General features: G+C 42.0%; 1 protein-coding gene across 39 annotated transcripts in view; it reads right to left on the bottom strand.

Moving 5' to 3' along the window:
* PTPRD (protein tyrosine phosphatase receptor type D) overlaps positions 1 to 22,824 on the bottom strand; it is a 2,878,718-nt gene that overhangs the window by 1,477,880 nt on the left and 1,378,014 nt on the right. For all 39 annotated transcript variants that reach the window (XM_073572185.1, XM_073572197.1, XM_073572187.1 and 36 more), the window contains exon 7: positions 10,199 to 10,237. The gene's annotated coding sequence lies outside the window, so the exon portion shown is untranslated. The remainder of the gene's footprint in view (positions 1 to 10,198; positions 10,238 to 22,824) is intronic.

The following is a 22,824-nucleotide window of genomic DNA, read 5'->3' as shown; positions in this document are numbered from 1 at the left end:
AATGAAAACTATGATGTTGAGTGTTCTAACATGATGAACATGGAACAGACAAGAAAACATTTAGAAAGAAGAACCAGGCCACCAGAGCAGCATAAAGACAGACCCAACAAGTGTTTCTTGTAAGCACTTCCTCATAAGGATGATTTGTGCTCATTTTGTTAGTATAAAATTGGTGTGAATATTTGTTAATCCCCTTTATGACCTTGTGATTTTTCAGTTTCATTTTTTGCTCCCTTTTCTTCCCAGAGCAATATCTTTTTTATTTTCTGTCAATATGGCTGAATGAGGGCTTGTTGTACTTTTGAATGATCCCATTTGTTAGGAGTGGCGGAAGACACTAATTAAAAATAAAGTGCCTTCGCCACTCGGGGTCCACCGTGCGGTGGATGGAAAAACCGCTGCTAAAAGAGGCAGAGCACTAAGGCGGTAATGTGCACAGGGTTTTAACTGCACGCAGGGCACTGAAGCAAACTCTATTATGCTCACAGAGCTGCAGGCACAAAGCATAAACTAAACGCTCAGTCTGTTCAAGGTCACAGACTTTCAGCGACGCAGACACGGTATTAAGGGTCACAGGAGTAGCCTTAGACAGCAGGACTACTCCGTCTAGACCTACCGTAAAATGAGGTGCGTGACGTCGCAACTGCAGACGCAGAGATAAGCTGCAACTGCAGCATGGTAAGAACTGAGCCACTGGCAAGGCGCTGCAAAAACGCTGGCACAATGCAGACGCTAAGCTGCTGAGCAAGATGGTGCTCAGGTGCGCTGGCGCTAGCGCTGCTACTGGCTGAACCCAAACACTCACACAATCGTATTATCAGAGGGAAGGGGTTTCTTAATAAGTCAGTCACCAGTCCAAGCATCCATCACCATACATACAGCAGCAAGTATGAAAATACTGGCGCATGGCGGAACAGCCATGCGTGCTTTTTATACTGAACGGGACCTTCCGAAAATCTCCAAGGCTCCAGGAAGAGCCAATGGGATTCGACACAGGACCTGAGCACCTGACTCCCAAACTCCAATGGGAGTTCGTCCCATGAGCATGCTCAGATGAGGGAACAAAGGACTTAGCCTCTGGAGAGAGTTGCCGCAGGGCAATCTCCTCTGCAATCTCCTCTGCAGCAGGAAAGGTGCAGGAGACTGCAGAATGTGAAGATCCAGATTTCAGCAAAGGAGAGGCAGAAATCTGACTCCTAACATTACCCCCCTCCTAGGGCCCCCTTCTCCCTGAGCCCTCCGGACCATCAACCTGTGCCCTGTGGTGGCATAGGGCACAAACTCGTCCGAAGGTGAGCTTGGTGTCCTGGTAGGTGAGACGGTAAACCGGGACACCTGGACGGCATCAGTGGAGGCAAGGTCACCAGGTTTCAGAAGAGACACCTGAGAGATGGCAGGAGCAGGCGAGGTAACAGAACGCCACTGCGAATCAGCGACCGTCACCACTCTCCACCTAGTAAGGATGTCCTGAGCACATGAGGTGCAAGCCTGGATACATTTTTTGATGTCCCGAGCTCTATGAGGCCACCAATACGCTCCGGCCAAAAGCTTTGAGATTTGCATGTAGCCCCGATGGTGAGGCGCATTGGACGCATGCGTCCATGCGAGAACCTGAGCCCTAAGATGAGGAGGGAAAAAGGTGTCAATGACTGGTTCAGACTCTGACCATTGCGGGGAGCTGGCTTCCGGAGAAACCGCACATACATGGTGACAACCGCAAATGGATTCCTGATCTGAGTCTGTATTAAGATTGGTACGAGACACCTCCATGGGCTCAGGGGGTAGAACCTCTGGCTCAGACAGCTCAAGAGGTTCAAAAAATTTAGAAGCCGAAACAGCTCTTCGCTTGGAGTGAGCCCGCTCCATACCGCGCTCCGAAAAATGGAGGTCGATATGTGAGGAGATGGAAATTAACTCCTCCAAGCTGGTGGGGATCTCTCTAGTGGAGAGAGCATCCTTCATGTGCTCTGCTAGACCTCGCCAAAAAATGGGGATGAGGACTTTGTCGGACCATTCCAACTCGGATGCCAGTGTCCGAAAACGGACGGCATACTGGCTAACCGAGAGTGACCCCTGAGTAAGGGTGAGTAGTTGCAGAGGCGTATCGTGCGTGACCCGAGGACCGAGAAATACTTGCTTGACGGCTGTTAGCAAGTTGGCAGAGGTCCGAATCTCGAGGTCACCACGTTCCCATAAAGGTGTAGCCCATTCCAAGGCCTTGCCCGACAGTAGGGAGATAATAAAGGCCACCTTAGCCCGCTCTGTAGGGAATTGCGCAGCCAGTAGCTCCAGGTGTATTGAGCACTGGCTGATGAAACCCCTGCAGAAGGCGCCAACTGACCTGGCATTATGATTCATTACGAGTTTGCAGATGCCACACATGTATATGTTCTTTTGTATTTAAGTGGTGAAAAAAATCCGTAATTTGTAGGAACAAAAAAATAGCACCATTTTCAGATTCCCGTTGCATTTTTATTTTTCAGGATCTGGGGCTAGGCGAGGACTTAGTTATTGCACGCATAGATTATGTTTTTATTGATACCATTCTGGGGAGATATGATGATTTTATCACCTGTTAGGCTGGTTTCACATTTGCGTTTTTTTCGCGGTAATTTAGCTCTAAATAGCGCATGCGTTTTTTTTCCTATACTTTGCATGGGATGCGCTTATGTGCACATACACATGCGTTTGTACGCGTTTTACCGCGCATGCGTTTTTTTGCGGTATGCGCTCGGGCGCACAAAATGCAACCTGTTGCATTTTTTGTGCGTCCGACTTGCCTCAAAAAAACGCATGCGCGCGCAATGCATTTTTCTACAGCAAGACATCCAATATAAGTCTATGGGTGCGCATTGGCATGCTTATGTATGCGTTTTTTTGCACATGCTTTTTTTGTTAACCATGGAATTTAGGGGTTTTGGTTAGAGTTAGGGTTAGTTAAGGGGGTTTAGGGTTAGGGTTAAGTATGGTTTGGTTAAGGGTTAGGGTCAGGGTTAGGGTTAGGGTTAGGGTCAGGGTTAGGGTTAGGGTCAGGGTTAGTTAGGGTTTAGGGTTTGGGTTAGGGTTAAGTATGGTTTGGTTAAGGGTTAGGGTCAGGGTCAGGGTTAGGGTCAGGGTTAGGGTTATTGTTAGGGTTTAGGGTTTGGGTTAGGGTTAAGTATGGTTTGGTTAAGGGTTAGGGTCAGGGTTAGTTAGGGTTTAGGGTTAGGGTTAGGGTTAAGTATGGTTTGGTTAAGGGTTAGGGTCAGGGTTAGGGTTAGGGTTAGGGTCAGGGTTAGGGTTAGGGGTTTGGGTTAGGGTTAAGTATGGTTTGGTTAAGGGTTAGGGTCAGGGTTAGGGTTAGGGTTAGGGTCAGGGTTAGGGTTAGGGTTAAGTATGGTTTGGTTAAGGGTTAGGGTCAGGGTTAGGGTTAGTTAGGGTTTGGGTTAGGGTTAAGTATGGTTTGGTTAAGGGTTAGGGTCAGGGTTAGGGTTAGGGTTAAGTATGGTTTGGTTAAGGGTTAGGGTCAGGGTTAGGGTTAGGGTTAGGGTCAGGGTTAGGGTTAGGGTTAAGTATGGTTTGGTTAAGGGTTAGGGTCAGGGTTAGTTAGGGTTTAGGGTTAGGGTTAAGTATGGTTTGGTTAAGGGTTAGGGTCAGGGTCAGGGTTAGGGTTAGGGTTAAGTATGGTTTGGTTAAGGGTTAGGGTCAGGGTCAGGGTCAGGGTTAGGGTTAAGTATGGTTTGGTTAAGGGTTAGGGTCAGGGTCAGGGTTAGGGTTAGGGTTAGGGTTAAGTATGGTTTGGTTAAGGGTTAGGGTTAGGGTTAGGGTCAGGGTTAGGGTTAGGGTTAAGTATGGTTTGGTTAAGGGTTAGGGTCAGGGTTAGGGTTAGGGTCAGGGTTAGGGTTAGGGTTAGGGTTAAGTATGGTTTGGTTAAGGGTTAGGGTCAGGGTTAGGGTTAGGGTTAGTTAGGGTTTAGGGTTAAGTATGGTTTGGTTAAGGGTTAGGGTTAGGTTTAGGTTTAGGGTCAGGGTTAGGGTTAGGGTCAGGGTTAGGGTTAAGAATGGTTTGGTTAAGGGTTAGGGTCATGGTCAGGGTTAGGGTTAGGGTCAGGGTCAGGGTTAGGGTTAAGTATGGTTTGGTTAAGGGTTAGGGTCAGGGTCAGGGTTAGGGTTAGGGTTAGTTAGGGTTTAGGGTTTGGGTTAGGGTTAAGTATGGTTTGGTTAAGGGTTAGGGTCAGGGTTAGGGTTAGGGTCAGGGTTAGGGTTAGGGTTAGGGTCAGGGTTAGGGTTAGTAAAGTCATGGTTTGGGTTAGTGTGAAGGGCCACCTAATGTTGGAAAAAAATGCAAACGCGGTAAAAACGCACTAAAAACGCATACAAACGCATAAAAACGCTGCGTTTTTTTCATGCATCCTCATAAAAATGCTTGAAAAAAACGCAGCAGTTGTATGCTTTTGTATGCGTTTTTTCAATGCGTTTTTTTGCGGGAAAAACGCGCTGCAAAAAAAAGCAAGTGTGAAACAGGCCTTATTGCATTTTTTTGCAATGCTGCGGTGACCAAAAAAACATAATCATGCCATTTTCATTTTTTCCTCATTATGTCGATTACCGATCAAATGAATTTACTTTATATTTTGATAGATCGAACATTTCTAAACGCAGGGATATAAAACATGTATTTTTTATTGCTTTATTTCAAATTGGGGAAAATTATTATTTTTTTACATTTTGAACATTTTTATTTTTACTTGCTTCAGGAGATTTGTAGCTGTGATCTTCCAATTGCTTGTAGTAGAAATCATCATTTCCTATAGATCTGCAATGACAAGCACGGAGGTCTTCTGCAGGCCCCCAACTGTCATGTCAACTCATCAATACGAAAAGGGTGGGGGAACAAGAGGCGCAATAGTGCCCTATCACTAGTGACACTACAATGTGAGTGGTATAATGCAGTTCCACTCACCTATTCCAGTTGTGTGACCCACAACTGGCTTGAAGACATAACACAGTATCAGCTGCTGCAGGCCTTCCACCGACCACTCCAACGTGGAAAAACTGCCAGAAAATATGGGAAGCAAGGTGTGCCACAGTCCGCTCTGCTGAGTCCACAAAATCACCTGGGATGCAAGATGTTGTAACAAAGTACTTCTTTATTCCTTCCTACGCGTTTTGGCGCCCTTCCTGGCACCTTCCTCAGGGATATTACAACAGCAGCCATAGGAGCAGGGAATTTATAGCCCCTTCCATTAGCAATTATGGGTGTGTTCTGTTTACATATGATGTCATAATGGTCATCACTGGGGGAGGGGCCAGCATTTTTGGCACAGTTTCACACAAATAACATAATAAAACAAGAAAAACCTTCAAAATACTTGCTAAAATGTACATAAAAATCCTACCAGTAAAATGATATGAAGACCTTCATAAAAATTGCAGCGGAAACATTGCCAAAGTATCCAGACTGTCAATGCAAAAACAAAAAAAAATTTTTTGAAAACATTATCTCCCAACTTTCAGAGTAGTAGAACCCATGTGTTTACTGGTTTCATTGTTTGCTCTTGTGACTTATGTTGAGCACCAACATCCTGCTGGTATCTGTGCCTTTGGAACATAGGTTCTAAGAACTATTTTTTCACAAAACTATCCTGTTAAAATATGTGATACTATGGTTTGTTAAAAGAATTATTATAAAAAATTGCAATGAACAATTTTCTTTATTTTTGTTTTGTAGGAGGGAATCAAGGAGCGATGCTACTATTAAGTAAACTCCATAAAATAGATTATTTCTAAAATTAACTGCTTTTAAAAAACTTTTATTTTTATTTTCATTTTTATTTTTATTATTTAATATCAATAAAGAATTATCTAAAAATTACTGTTATATAATTGTATTATTAAAAATGGCCTGAAAAAAATGTCTATCATCTTCCGTGTAGTTATGGTCACTATTTTATGTATTAATTGTGGTGGTGTCACCCATAAAACGTGTGTCTGTTAGTCTAGCACACCTGGTTTCTAGTCCCCAGGAAAGTCGCAGGTCGCCATGCAGGCATAAATGACATACTACAAAAGACAATCAGGAAAAATAATAAATTGTTGTGAGCAGGCCCTTATTCAGAAGCTCCTTTTCTTCTTCTGTCAATGAATAGTCTGATAAATTAATGACATTATTATTAGTTACCGTTATCTGTTTCAATCCCGGAAAGTGATCTTTGCTTTTTTCTTTATTTCCTCTTCCTCTTTCCAAGAGTGGGACTGAAAAATTTCGTTATATTTTGATTTGTTATGTTTACAGCGGCTAAAAAAGGAACTATGCCATTATTTTGATTTTTTGAGTTGTCTAGTATAACCTTTTGTGTAGGGGTATTGCTACCTGTTTTTATAGGTGTTGGTGTTACTATACTGATTAAATCCTCCTGGTTCTGATCAGTTTCTGTAATAATCATTAAGTCGGGTACAGAGTTTTTATTGTTTTTCAATGGCTTATTATTGTCATGTAATATGATTGGGTCTAGGGGCCTCTCTCTGTTGATTCTATCAATGAGTTCTTTGATTTTGTTAAGATGTTCATCAACATTAACTGTTCCAGTTCCAACAGGTTTTGGATCCTCTGCATTATTATGTACTTGTGCTACAGTAATGACTTGATTGCTGCTAGCTGGCTCATTATTGGATGCTTCTTTGTTTATATTCATATCCCCATTGATTAATCTTGTCATGCTGCTAGGTAATTTTTCTATCACGATGAAACCCTCATCATCAAATATTTCATCTGGAAAAAGGCTTGACTCCTCTTTGCTATCTATTTCCTCCTCATCCATTGCCTCAATTTCATTAGTGCTCACAGTCACCGTGGGTCTTAGGTTCAGTCCCTGTGTGCTGGATTTTTCAGGGCCGTGCCTGGACACTGTTTTTGTCTCTGTCTGCATTTTGTTCCCGGTAGAGTTTGTAATTTACCTACTTGAGTGTCCATGTGGCATGCAGTATGTTGGCAGAACTATCAGACCACTTCATGAGGGGCTAAACAAACATCGTTCAAATATAAAGAGTGGGTATAGAGCACATGGAGTGTCATTCCATTATGACACGTATCATAACAGAGATGCAACAGCAATCAAGATAACCCCGATCGATCATATAGCAGTGAATATACCCAACAGATTTGAGCTGCTCAAAAAACGTGAAAAATATTGGATGTTTAAACTGGACACATTAAAACCGAGAGGGCTAAACATAATTTCAGAACTAATATAAATTATAATCCCCCAACTCCCCCCCCCTCTCTTGGTCACATCTTCAGTGGGTAAGAAAGGCGCACCATAGTAGGAGGAATTCCTGCATCCTTATGTTACACACTTAAGCTAACCTCACTTTATTTTTTATTCTATCTTTTTTCATTTTATTTATTTTTTTGTCTGATTACTTTCTTGATCGCACGGGTATATCTAAACACTTAATGTCTCACATACACCTAATGACACATTTATTTTGTTTAAATATATATTAAAGTTAGTATCCTATCTAGAATTTCACAATTCCCTAATGTAATATGCATAAGCTCACAACAATTTATAATATTTCCTGATTGTCTTTTGTAGTATGTCATTTATGCCTGCATGGAGACCTGCGACTTTCCTGGGGACTAGAACCCAGGTGTGCTAGACAGACACACGTTTTATGGGTGACACCACCACAATTAATATATAAAATAGTGACCATAACTACACGGAAGATGATAGACATTTTTTTCAGGCCATTTTTAATAATACAATTATATAACAGTAATTTTTAGATAATTCTTTATTGATATTAAATAATAAAAATAAAAAATAAAAATGAAAATAAAAATAAAAGTTTTTTAAAAGCAGTTAATTTTAGAAATAATCTATTTTATGGAGTTTACTTAATAGTAGCATCGCTCCTTGATTCCCTCCTACAAAACAAAAATAAAGAAAATTGTTCATTGCAATTTTTTATAATAATTCTTTTAACAAACCATAGTATCACATATTTCCCAAAGGCACTGATACCAGCAGGATGGTGGCGCTCAACATAAGTCACAAGAGAAAACAATGAAACCAGTAAACACATGGGTTCTACTACCCTGAAAGTCGGGAGGTAATGTTTTTAAAAAATTTTTTTTTTGTTTTTGCATTGACAGTCTGGATACTTTGGCAATATTTCCGCTGCAATTTTTATGAAGGTCTTCATATCATTTTACTGGTAGGATTTTTATGTACATTTTAGCAAGTATTTTGAAGGTTTTTCTTGTTTTATTATGTTATTTGTGTGAAATTGTGCCAAAAATGCTGGCCCCTCCCCCAGTGATGACCATTATGACATCATATGTAAACAGAACACACCCATAATTGCTAATGGAAGGGGCTATAAATTCCCTGCTCCTATGGCTGTTGTAATATCCCTGAGGAAGGTGCCAGGAAGGGCACCGAAACGCGTAGGAAGGAATAAAGAAGTACTTTGTTACAACATCTTGCATCCCAGGTGATTTTGTGGACTCAGCAGCGCGGACTGTGGCACACCTTGCTTCCCATATTTTATGTCAACTCATCGGAACCCCGAGATTATGTGACTGGAGCTCCATCTTATGATGCTTTTCCAGTGCACTCAAGTTAAATTCCGCTGTCAGTGATTGACAGCAGCATTTAACAAGTTGACAACCAAGGGTGGATAGCGATTCCATACATGGCTGTTAGAGGCACATGACAACTGATCAAATTAGCTGCCATGTGATTGGAAAGATATGGACTCAGCACCAGAGCCCACATCAAAGGGAGGGACACGATCTTTGATGTATCTGTTTTGTAAAAATCAATGTTGGCCATTTCTTTTCCTTTCACATATTGTAGTTATAATCAGCAACAAGAATCGCTCAAGAGATTGACACATGCAGAAAAAAATAATCTACTAATCAAATAACAGTGGCATAAAATATTCTGGTTAAGGACATTTCTAGCAACTTTAGGTCTCAATGTTATCTGATAACACAAAAAAGTTATAAAAGTGGCTTTTAAATGTTTAGCAAATATTAAAATCATGATTTTATTTATATGCTCTGTTTTATATGAATGTAATCCATGTATCAAAATCTTTTCAGTGCAGTACTTGGGGGGGAATTATATAAATCTAAAAAACAAAATCAAAATGTAGATGGTCTTCTTGAACTATCTAGTGCCCAAATCTGAGTACTGCCTCAGCACCATATTTTATGTACATATTCTTCTCAATCCTGAAACTTTCCACATTACAATGTAGTGTAAAACGTTTGCCTTGTTCAACTTTATCCAACCCTGTTATTAGTTAGACCAACAAGAAGCTCAGTGTTAATGTTCCTTTTACTTGAAATCACAACACATGAGTTGGACTTCTACTTCTACTTCCAAGGGTTGGTATTTGAGTTCTTGTCCTCTTCCTCTCTGAAGAGGCAATTTGCAGATTTAAATTTCCAGAGGAGTATTAAGTCTCCATACACTTGCACGTCAGGCATATCACTCTCCACAAATAGAGACATTACCCCAGTCAGAGGCCTCTCATACCAATAAATTAGATCTCTTGCTTTGCACTGAGGAGGTGCAACACCCTTTAACATGTCTGCAACTAGATATTCTAGTTTAACTATTATCTTTAGTCATGTAACAAGGCACGCTAAAGGGTTTATGTTAACCTTTAGGATTGCAACTTCCAATAGGTAGCAGTAGAGTTCAGGTTATCTTCATTTCTGAAGAGCATATTTGCATATTCATTATAATAAATGGATACCCATGCAATGCATAGTATTGTCGAGTCAGCAAGAGTAGCTTGTTATGCTCCTATGCATTAAAAAAACACAAAAAGAGTTCAAAGAAAAAAATAAAGTAGATTTTTTTGGTTTGCATAAAGGTCATGAACTGCTGGCACCATGAAGAATTTGGTGCATACACATGGCACCAAATGCCACAAACAAGAAAAAGTAACAAAACAAACGCAAAATGATCAATCATAGCCTAAAAACACCACAAAAAGCAAGTGTAAAAGCAATAAGGAATCGGGCTCTTATTTTTGGCGAGCCAGTGTCAGTGAAATAAAGTATATATTATAAAGTATATTTTTCTTTAAGTAAAAAAATGATACAAATGCTAAATTTCTGGAGGTACTCTAACATTTAAACTAAAGTAAATGTACAATAAATGATGATTCATACAAGTGGGAATGACTGTTCTTACCTGGACATGTAAATTTAAAGTGCAGTAAAACCCCGAGACCTGCAAATAAAACAGAATATATTACAGCAAATTGGCAGCAAATGAAATTGAAGGATAATATAAACAAGCTGTTTCACAGATCAATACTTGACAAAATTAATAACCATGTTAAATATAGTTGAATCAATTGCAATAACTGTCAGTGCAAGAAATTTTACATAGAATATTTATTACACTAATTGGAAGAATAAAAAGTTTCTGAATTCAATATTTATGGAAAAATAAATTTACACTATTCTGTATTGCCAATAGCTTGATCTACATTTTTCCTAGAATGGATTCCAATAATCGGGAAGGTAAATGTAAAATATCTCCATATATTTATTCAAGGACATATTACATTCTCACTAAGTTTTTATGTTCACATTAGAATAATTTAATGCAAATTAAGATAAGTGCTTGGTACTAGAGTATATCATGTAATGTATACATTTCAGTCATTTCCAGGAATATTTTAAGTTGTCAATCAGTATAAGTATTGCAAAGAACAACTGTGTTTTCCCACAGCGCCTTTTAATCACTGTCAGTGAAAAATCACACTTAGCCAATTTCAAATCCACAGGGAAAAGTAATTAGATTGTATAGTTTTAATCATCCAGAGATAGAATGCAAGGGCCTGTAAAACTGAGCTCAAAAGTTAATATCAGCAAAAAAATTATCTATCCATCTATGTTATCTATCTATCTATCTATCTATCTATCTATCTATCTATCTATTATCTTTCTTTCTTTCTTTCTTACTTTCTTTCTTTCTATCTATCATCTATCTATTATCTTTCTTTCTTTCTTTCTTTCTATCTATCTATCTACTTTAGACAACATCTACATGACAACCTTCTAACATAACATCTGACCACACCTGTTCTATATGTATTACCTAAGATACAGTTGGGAAAAAAGTATTTATTTAGTCAGCCACCAATTGTGTAAGTTCGCCCACTTAAAAAGATGAGAGACCTGTAATTGACATCATAGGTAGACCACAACTATGAGAGTCAAAATGAGAAAACAAATCCTGAAAATCACCTTGTCTGATTTGGCAAGATTTATTTTGCAACTTATGGTGGAAAATAAGTATTTGGTTACCTAAAAACATGCAAGATTTCTGGCTCTCTCAGACCCGTAACTTCTTCTTTCAGAGGCTCATCTGTCCTCCACTCATTACCTGTAGTAATGGCACCTGTTTGAACTGGTTATCAGTATAAAAGACACCTGTCCACAACCTCAAACAGTCACACTCCAAATTCCACTAAGGTGATGACCAAAGAGCTGTTGAAGGACACCAGAAACAAAATTGTAGTACTGCACCAGGTTGGGAAGACTAAATCTGCAATAGCCAAGCAGCTTGGTGTGATTAAATTAACTGTGGGAGCAATAATTAGAAAATGAAAGACATACAAGACCACTGATAATCTCCCTCGATGTGGGGCTCCATGCACGATTTCACCCCATGGGGTCTAAATGATCACAAAAAAGGTAAGAAAAATCCCAGAACCACACTGGGGGACCTAGTGAATGACTTGCATAGAGCTGGGACCACTGTAACAAAGGCTACCATCAGTAATACAATACACTGCCAGGGACTCAGATCCTGCAGTGCCAGACGTGTCCCCCTGCTTATGCCAGTACATGTCCGGGCCCATCTGAAATTTGCTAGAGAGCATTTGGATTATCCAGAAGAGTATTGGGAGAAAGTCATATTGTCTGATGAAACCAAAGTAGAACTGTTTGGTAGAAACAAAACTCGTCATGTTTGGAGGAAACAGAATGCTCAGTTGCATCCAAAGAACACCATAACTACTGTGAAGCAAGGGGGTGGCAACATCATGCTTTTGGTCTGTTTCTCTGCAAAGGGACCAGGATGACTGATCCATGTACATGAAAAAGTGTATGGGGCCATGTATCATGAGATTTTGAGTGCAAACCTCCTTCCATCAGCAAGGGCATTGAAGATGAAACATGGATGGGTCTTTCAGTATGATAATGATCCCAAGCGCACCACCAGGGCAATGAAGGAGTGGCTTCATAAGAAGCACATGAAGTTCCTGGAGTGGCCTAGCCAGTCTCCAGATCTCAACCCCATAGAAAACCTTTGGAGGGATTTGAAAGTCTGTGTTGATCAGCGACAGGCCCAAAACATCACTGCTTTAGAGGAGATCTGCATAGAGGAATGGGCCAACACACCACCAACAGTGTGTGCTAATCTTGTGTAGACTTACAGAAAACATTTGAACTCTGTCATTGCCAAAAGAGGATATATAACAAAATATTGAGATGAACTTTTGTTAATGACCAAATACTTATTTTTCACCATAATTTGCAAAATAAATCTTGCCAAATCAGATAAAGTGATTTTCTGGATTTGCTTTCTCATTTTGACTCTCATAGTTGTGGTCTACCTATGATGTAAATTATAGGCCTCTCTCATCTTTTTAAGTGGGAGAACTTGCACAATTGGTGGCTGACTAATTACTTTTTTCCCCACTGTACATAAGTCCTTACCCCTTAACTACCAGGGGTATTTACCATATTTTTCAGATTAAAAAAATGCACTTCTTTCCCCCAAATTTGAGGGGAAAATGGGGGTGCATCTTATAATGCGGATATACCTTACCAGAACTGTTGCTGCAGGCCACAGGCTCGGATGAGGGGGTGTCCGGCAGTGCTGCCTGGTGCTGCTGTGGGTGTTTCCAGTGCTGTGGGGGTTCTGCTGACATTCTGTGAAAGGCCAGAGCCCCCACAGTTTCATGGTTTCCTCCTGTGCGGTGTATTCAGGAAAAATGGCCTCCGGGGGGTGGCGCATGTGGAGATTGAGATCTCGGCACCAAGATCTCGGGAGATCTCCACAGCAACATTGGGCAGCACCACCAGATACCTCCACAGCAAAGGACACCCCCATAGCACCGCCGGGCACCCGCACCAACATCAGAGACACCCGCAGCAGCAACAGGCAGCACCACCGGACACCCCCACAATGCCGAACATCCCCATAGCACTGCCGAGCACCCACAGCAACACTGGAGACACCCGCAGCAGCACCAGGCAGCACCGCCAGACACCCCCACAGCACAAGACACCCCAGCAGTGCACCACACGTCGTAACACTTCTTCATCTCAAGCTTGAAGCATCACCCCACTCCTGACTCATCCAGCAGCAACCCTTGGACCCCTCTTCACCGCAGCCACCACCCCCGGTAAGCAATAAGATGCATGGATTATAAGAAGCACCACAAGTTTATAAAAAAAAAATCCTATTTTTCTCCTCAAAATTTGGGGTGCGTTTTTATAATCCAGAGTGTCTTATAATCTGAAAAATATGGTAAGCTTTTGAACTTCTGTTTTTTGCTCACATTCTTCCCAGAGCAATAACTTTTATATTCTTCTTCTGCCAATATGGTCATGTGAAGGCTTGTTTTTTGCAGGATGAGTTGTAGTTTTGAACAACACAAGTGCTTTTAACATATCGTGTACTGGCAAATGGTAAAAAAAATCCAATTTTGGTAAAATTGCAAAAAAAAGTGCAATTCCACAGTTGTTTTTTTTTCTTTTTTTTCCCATGTTCACTAGATGCTAAAACTGACCTATCATTATCACTTTCCAGGTCATTACAAGTTCACAGGCACCAAACATGTCTAGGTTCCTTTTTATTTAATTAGTGAAAAAAATCTAAAATTTGTTAAAAAATAATCCCCATTTCCGAGACCTGTAGTGTCTCCATTTTCATGATCTGGGGCTGCGTGAGGGCTTATTTTTTTGCAGACTGAACTGATGTTTTCATTGTTACAATTTTGGTGTAGATATGATCTTTTGATCACCTGTTATTGCAATGTAGCAGTGACCAAAAAAACTTAATTCTATCATTTTGATTTTCTTTCTCATTACACTGTTTAGCAATTGGGTTATTTTTTATATTGATAGATTGGGCGATTCTGAACATGGCAATACCAAATGTGTGTGTATTTGACTTTTTTATTGTTTTATTTTGAAAAGGGCAAAAGGGGGGGTGATTTCAACTTTTATATTTTTTAAATATTTTTTAAAACTTTTTTACATTTGCATGCTTCAATAGTATCCATGGGAGACTAGAAGCTGAAGTACTTTGATTGCTTTTGCTACATACAGGCTTTGATCAGATCGTCTGTGAATAGCAGAAATGCTCAGTTGCTTTGAGCGCCAGCCACAGGGTGTCACTCATAGCAATCTGGCTATGACAACCATAGAGGTCTGCTGCAGACTTCTGGTTGTCATGCCGACCCATTTGTGACTCGCAATCACGTGACGGTGTCACCGATAAGCGGGACTAGTGATGTGCTTCTGGTAAGCGCTAGTTAAATGTCAGAGATTCACAGTGGAATTTAACTAGCCTACAGCCACTGTTTGATCGCGATTCCACCCATGGCTGGTGTGAGCGCATGTCACCTGTATATATCAGCTGTCATGTACCCAGAAAGGTGTGGGCTCAGCAGCGGAGCCTGCACCAAACAGGGGGAGTCCGTCATTGGCATACTATTATGCCCAATGTTGGGAAGGTGTCACTGGGTTGTCCACTACTAGGACAACCCTTTCTTAAACCCTTAACATCCAATGATGGATATATCTGTCATAGGGTGCCTCCCCCTCTTTGGTGCAGGTTCTCGTGCATGACAGCTGATCTGGTCAGCCATGGGATGAATTGCAATCCTCCCCCGGCTGTTAACATGTTTTGCTCCAACAGTGGTATTTAATATGCACGGGCCGGAAGCATGTCACTATTCCCACCCAGTGGCACCACTGTCACATGGCTGTGGGTCGCCGATGGGTTGGCATGACAACACGAGGTCTGCAGGAGACCCCTGTGGTAGTCATTGCAGGATAGCAATGAGTTCCACCCAGCAGTCGGTACTCATAGCAAGTGAGCATTTCTGCCACACAGAGCAGTGCTACAGAGCTGGCCTGTGTAGCACAGGTGATCAGATGATCAGATTGCCGTGATGACCTGATGTCGTCATGAATAAAATGCAATAAAAAAAGACAAATATAAGTAAAAATTGTATCACTGAAACCGACACCTTGTCCTACAAAAATCAAGCTGCCATACAACTCCATCAGATAAAAAAAAAGTATAGCTCTCAGAAAAAAGTGATTCAAAAATTATTTCTATAAAATAGTTTTGTGTAAAAGCACCAAAACATAAAAAAACTACGTAATTGTTAAATCGCTGTAATCAAACTGTCCCGAAGAGTAAAGCTTTCTTATCTATTTTACCACACGCGGAATGGCTTTAAAAAAAGCCCAAAAAACAATTCCTGCATTTTTTTATTCTGCCTACAAAAGATCGCAATAGAAAAAAATGTCATGAACCTGAAAATGGTACCAATAAAAACATAAACTTGTCCCACAAAAAACAAGCACCCCTAGATGAATTTGTTGAATTGTGTAGTTTGTAAAATGGGGTCTCTTATGGAGGGTTCTGCTGTCCTGGCAAAATATGAACTCCAATTTGGCTCTTCTTCCATTTTGAGCTTTTCACTTTGCCTCAACAGTAGTTTTCAACCACATATGGGGTATCGGATTACTTAGGAGAAATTGCATAGCAAATTTTCACCACACATCTAGATAAGTTCCCTAAGGGGTTTAGATTCTGTGAAGCAGCTGGGGGTTCAAAGTGCTCACCCCATATTTAGATACATCCCTTGAGGGGTCTAACCAAAAATGGTGTTACTTATGGGGGCTTCCACTGTTTAGGCACAACAGGGGCTTTCAAAACGCAAAATGAAATCTGCTAATTATTCCAGCATATTTTACATTCAAAAGGTCAAATGGTGCACGTTACCTTCCAATCCCTTTCTATGCACACAAACAGTGCTTTTCAATCACATATGAGGTATCGGAGTACTCAGGAGAAATTGCACAACAAATTTTGGGGTCCATTTTTTTCCTGTTATACTTGCAAAAATAAAAAAAAAGTTTGGATCTAAATCATATTTTTGGTGAGAAAAAGTTAAATGTTTATTTTTTTCTTCGACATTTCAAAAATTCCTGTGAAACACCTGAAAGGTTAATAAACTTCTTTTATGTGGTTTTGAGCACCCTGAGGGGTGTAGTTTTTAGAATGTTGTCACCTTTGAGTATTTTCTGTCATATTGACCCCTCAAAGTCACTTCAAATGTGATGTTGTCCCTAAAAAATGGTTTTGTAAATTTTGTTGGAAAATGAGAAATTGCTGGTCAACTTTTAACTTAATAACTTCCAAACAAAAAATTATGATTCAGAAATGTTGCTGATGTAAAGTAGACATGTGGGGAATGTTATTTATTAACTATTTTGGGTAATATAAATCTCTGATTTAAGGGTATAAATTTTAATGTCTGGAAATTGCAAAATTTTCCAATTTTTTTCCAAATTTCCGTTATTTTAACAAATCATATCGAAGAAATGTTACCACTATCATAAAGTACAATACGTCTCCAAAAAAACTCAGAAGCAGTTGGATCCATTGAAGCATTCCAGAGTTATTACCACATAAAATTACACTAGTAAGAATTGTAAATTTTGGCTATGTTATGAAGGTGAAAGCAGTCTCGGGGTTGAAAGAGTTAAACCCATTATCCACAAACTCGATGTCTTATATTTAAGATACTTCTGATTTTTTTTTATAACTACAAGAAATAGAATTAAAGGAACAAGTTTTATTGGCTTCATTTGAAAAATGAGTTTCTTTATATACATCTCCTGCCTAATAAAGGGGAATTATGGCTGTAAAACAAAAATGCTGCTAACTGAGTTTTCTGATGCAAAGCAACAGTTTATTATTAAGCAGTTAGACTTTGCCTAAAACATAATTATTTCTGGTTTAGAGGTGATTTTTATGTACAGTGAAGAGGAACCACTATGGGGGCCAATATGTTCCCCAAATTTGCAATATCATTATGGCAACATTAGAAGAGGATCTCGTCTATGTTTCCCGTCACTTTAGGCAGTTCCTGATGTGGTAGAGGTACAAAGACTATGTCTTCTTCCTTTGGACTGGTACATAAATTGATTTACTTAAATCATACAATTTGAATCAAATTGATGTTATTATTAAATTTACACTTGTCAGTTCTAATACAAGCATACAGTTTCTTGATGTCCTTGTTTCTCAGGAGAATAAAAAATGTACTACTTCTCTTTATGTTAAACCAATGGATTGAAATGACTTATTACAGTACAACAGTCATCATCTAAAATGTATGATTCAATCATTACCATTTAGCCAATATCTTTGGATTAAAAGAATTGAAAGTAATGAGAATAATTTACAAAATAAAATGCATGCTCTGACAAAAAGTCAGTACAGGAGCTATCCTCAGAAACTTCTATAAGACCAGAGAGACAAAGTTCACAAGTTGGATAGAACTACACTATTAAATACGCTTAGTAAAAGGAAAAATTGTGATGGAACTCTAATGGTCTCAACTTATGGAGAAGAAAGTGAACAGATTTACAAAATAATTAGAAACGATTCAAAAATGTTGGAAATTGTTTAAATAATGTTCCGGGGTTCAAAATCCACCTTTGTTCTCTTACAGGTGGGCAAAAAAAATAAATGATACCTTAATACACTCTGATATTGGTTAATTTAAAACAACTGTTCAGGCATATATAACCGGTAGAGCTAGAAAGGGCTGTTATTTCTTGCATAAATTGCCCGCTTATGTTGAAAGGGGAAAAATGTATTCATCCCACTACACAGATGACTTACCTGTGATTCAGAATATGTTGTATATTTGTTGCAATGTCCATGTTCCCTTTGGTATATTGGTGAGAACATATGTGATTTTAAAACACAGATAAACCCTGCTGTGGAATCATGAAAAAAATCACTGCTTTGGTACCATGCGATCTATATGACTACCATAGATGTATAATTGAAAAGAAAAGACTACAGTTACTGGTGTTTAAGCATTTTTTGGAAGTAGGACACAGAGAAAACAACTGAGGTTTAGGATTATATATGTTTTTCCTCCCCAAATAAGAGGTGAGAATACAGTACAGCTATTAAAACAAAAATAATTTGAGTGGACTTGTACATTAAATACTCTTAAACCAAGTGGTCTGAATATGGAATTGAATCCGTCTGCTATTATTTGATTTCTTTCCTAACTCAGACAGGTATATATTTTTTATTGTTTTTACTGCTTACATATGCATTAAATAGATTAAGCAACATTTCATTTTTTGTTTTTTTTTTCCTTATTTTTTATAGATCACATTATATGCAATATTAAAGTGGGGAAGACAACTTATTTAACTAGATGGGCATTTCCTGAAGGAAATACTTGGTGCTTGCCTTGGTGGCCATGCTCAGGAATGCCCCCTGCGATGTTGTATCCCACTGTCACACGCAGCAATTGCCGCCGTCACAACAGCGTATTGCTGAAACATCATGGATCGGATGCTTGTTCAGTGTGATGGGGACCTTTGTAATGATAGCAACCATTTAATTGCAGCTGTACCATTGAAAAATAAAAATGGGCAAAAGCGCATATCGCGTTTTCATGGAAATATTTTGTGGACATTCTTTTGGTGCGATACATCGTAGGTTGGTAAAAGCCAGAGCGACTGGCATAGTACAGCCCCTCACAAGCCACTTTGGCATGGTGTGGCCCCTCAACAGCAACTATGATGTCGGGGCCTTTCAGGAGCCAGTCTGGCATGCGAGGCCTCTCAGGGGCCACTTTAGTATGTGAAGACCAAGGCCCACTTTGTTGTGCGGGCCCCCTCAGGAGCCAGTGTGGTTCCCAGGGCCCCTCAGAAACCACTTTGGTGCCAATGAACCTCATGAGCAAGTCTGCCATGCAGGGCCCTGCCCCTGGGTAGCCAATTTGGCCCCTTGGTAGCCACATTGATGTGCGGGGCCCCTTGCTAGCAACTTTGGCCCCTTGGTAGCCATTTTGCCATGCATAAATCCTTGGTAGCCACTTTGGTGCACACAGCTCCTCGGTAGCCACTTTGGCCACTTGGTAGCCACTTTGGCACATTCAGCACCTCGGTACCACTTTGGCCACTTGGTAGCCACTTTGGTATATTCAGCACCTTGGTAGCCACTATGGCCACTTGGTAGCCACTTTGGCACATTCGGCACCTCGGTAGTCACTTTGGCCACTTGGTAGTCACTTTGGCCACTTGGTAGCCACTTTGGCACATTTGGCACCTCTGTAGCCACTTTGGCCACTTGATAGCCACTTTGGCCACTTGGTAGCCACTTTGGCACATTTGGCACCTTGGTAGCCACTTTGGCCACTTGGTAGCCACTTGGGCACATTCGGCACCTCGGTAGCCACTTTGGCCACTTGATAGCCACTTTGGTACATTCAGCACCTCTGTAACCACTTTGGCCACTTGGTAGCCACTTTGGCCACTTGGTAGCCACTTTGGCACATTCAGCCCCTCGGTAGCCACTTTGGCCACTTGGTAGCCACTTTGGCACATTCGGCACCTCAGTAGTCACTTTGGCCACTTGGTAGCCACTTTGGCCACTTGGTAGCCACTTTGACACATTCAGCCCCTTGGTAGCCACTTTGGCCACTTGGTAGCCACTTTGGCACATTCGGCACCTCAGTAGCCACTTGGTAGCCACTTTGGCACATTCAGCACCTCTGTAACCACTTTGGCCACTTGGTAGCCACTTTGGCCACTTGGTAGCCACATTGGCACATTCAGCCCCTCGGTAGCCACTTTGGCCACTTGGTAGCCACTTTGGCACATTTGGCACCTCAGTAGCCACTTTTGCCCCTCGGTAGCCACTTTGTCCATTTGGTAGTCACTTTGGCACATTTGGCACCTCAGTAGCCACTTTGGCCACTTGGTAGTCACTTTGGCCACTTGGCAGCCACTTTGGCACATTTGGCACCTCTGTAGCTACTTTGGCCACTTGGTAGCCACTTTGGCCCATTTGGCACCTCGGTAGCCACTTTGGCCACTTGGTAGCCACTTTAGCACATTCAGCACCTCTGTAACCAGTTTGGCCACTTGGTAGCCACTTTGGCCACTTGGTATCCACTTTGGCACATTCAGCCCCTCGGTAGCCACTTTGGCCACTTGGTAGCCACTTTGGCACATTCGGCACCTCAGTAGCCACTTTTGCCCCTCGGTAGCCACTTTGGCCATTTGGTAGTCACTTTGGCACATTTGGCACCTCGGTAGCCACTTTGGCCACTTGGTAGCCACTTTGGCCACTTGATAGCCACTTTGGTACATTCAGCACCTCTGTAACCACTTTGGCCACTTGGTAGCCACTTTGGCCACTTGGTAGCCACTTTGGCACATTCAGCCCCTCGGTAGCCACTTTGGCCACTTGGTAGCCACTTTGGCACATTCAGCCCCTCGGTAGCCACTTTGGCCACTTGGTAGCCACTTTGGCACATTCGGCACCTCAGTAGCCACTTTGGCCACTTGGTAGCCACTTTGGCACATTCAGCCCCTCGGTAGCGCCACTTGGTAGCCACTTTGGCACATTCGGCACCTCAGTAGCCACTTTGGCCACTTGGTAGCCACTTTGGCACATTCAGCCCCTTGGTAGCCATTTTGGCCACTTTGGTAGCCACTTTGGCACATTCGGCACCTCAGTAGCCACTTTGGCCACTTGGTAGCCACTTTGGCACATTCGGCACCTCAGTAGCCACTTTGGCCACTTGGTAGCCACTTTGGCACATTCAGCCCCTTGGTAGCCATTTTGGCCACTTTGGTAGCCACTTTGGCACATTCGGCACCTCAGTAGCCACTTTTGCCCCTCGGTAGCCACTTTGGCCATTTGGTAGTCACTTTGGCACGTTTGGCACCTCGGTAGTCACTTTGGCCACTTGGCAGCCACTTTGGCACATTTGGCACCTTGGTAGCTACTTTGGCCACTTGGTAGCCACTTTGGCACATTCGGCACCTCGGTAGCCACTTTGGCCACTTGGTAGCCACTTTGGCACATTCAGCACCTCTGTAACCACTTTGGCCACTTGGTATCCACTTTGGCACATTCAGCCCCTCGGTAGCCAATTTAGCCACATGGTAGCCACTTTGGCCACATGGTAGCCACTTTGGCACATTCGGCACCTCGGTAGCCACTTTGGCCACTTGGTAGCCACTTTGGCACATTCAGCACCTCTGTAACCACTTTGGCCACTTGGTACCCACTTTGGCACATTCGGCACCTCAGTAGCCAATTTAGCCACATGGTAGCCACTTTGGCCACATGGTAGCCACTTTGGCACATTCGGCACCTCGGAAACCACTTTGGCCACTTGGTAGCTACTTTGGCCACTTGGTAGCCACTTTAGCACATTTGGCACCTTGGTACCCACTGTGACCACTTGGTAGCCACTTTGGCACATTCAGCACCTCGGTAGCCTCTTTGGCCATTTGGTAGCCACTTTAGCACATTTGACACCTTGGTAGCCACTTTGGCTACTTGTTAGCCACTTTGGCACATTTGGCACCTCGGTAGCCACTTTGGCCACTTGGCAGCCACTTTGGCACACTCGACTCCTCTGTAGCCACTTTGGCCAGTTGGTAGCCACTTTGGTACATTCGGCACCTCGGTAGCCACTTTGCCCACTTGGTAGCCACTTTGGCACATTTGGCACCTCAGTAGCCACTTAGGCCACTTGGTAGCCACTTTGGCACATTCGGCACCTCGGTAGCCACTTTGACCACTTGGTAGCCACTTTGGCACATTCGTCACCTCTGTAGTCACTTTGGCCACTTGGTAGCCACTTTGGCACATTCGGCACCTCGGTAGTCACTTTGACCACTTGGTAGCCACTTTGGCCACTTGGTAGCCACTTTGGCACATTCGGCCCCTCGGTAGCCACTTTGGCCACTTGGTAACCACTTTGGCACATTCGGCACCTCAGTAGACACTTTGGCCACTTGGTAGCCACTTTGGCACATTCTGCACCTCTGTAGTCACTTTGACCACTTGGTAGCCACTTTTGCCACTTGGTAGCCACTTTGGCACATTCGGCCCCTCGGTAGCCACTTTGGCCACTTGGTAACCACTTTGGCACATTCGGCACCTCTGTAGCCACTCTGGCCACTTGGTAGTCACTTTGGCCACTTGGTAGCCACTTTGGCACATTCTGCACCTCTGTAGCCACTGTGGCCACTTGGTAGTCACTTTGGTCACTTGGTAGCCACTTTGGCACATTCGGCACCTTGGTAGCCACTTTGGCACATTCGGCACCTCGGTAGTCACTTTGGCCACTTGGTAGCCACTTTAGTCATGTTGACACATGCTGCCACTTTGCCTCGGGGGCCACTTTGGTGCTCCGGGCCCCTCAGGGGCCACTTTGGCACACTGGGCTTCTAAAGACACTTTGGCGTCCAACTGCAGTGATGGCAAACCTTGGCACTCCAGCTATTGGAGAACTACAACTCCCAGCATGCCTCAACTGCTGCCTCAACTGCTGCAGGTTGCAAGGGCATGCTGGGAGTTGTAGTTTTACAACAGCTGGAGTGCCAAGGTTAGCCATCACTGGGTGGGGCTTTTCAGAAGCCATTGGCGCGCTGCGCCTTTAAGACCTTGAATCAATCAATCAATCAAATTTATTATCGCCAAGTACATATTACATATAT

Source organism: Dendrobates tinctorius, unplaced genomic scaffold, assembly GCF_039654945.1.
Source record: "Dendrobates tinctorius isolate UK_male_01 unplaced genomic scaffold, ASM3965494v1 ptg000031l, whole genome shotgun sequence".
NCBI lineage: Eukaryota > Metazoa > Chordata > Amphibia > Anura > Dendrobatidae > Dendrobates > Dendrobates tinctorius.
The sequence above is the reverse complement of the archived record's forward strand: the minus strand, read 5'-3'. Positions and strand labels throughout refer to the sequence as shown.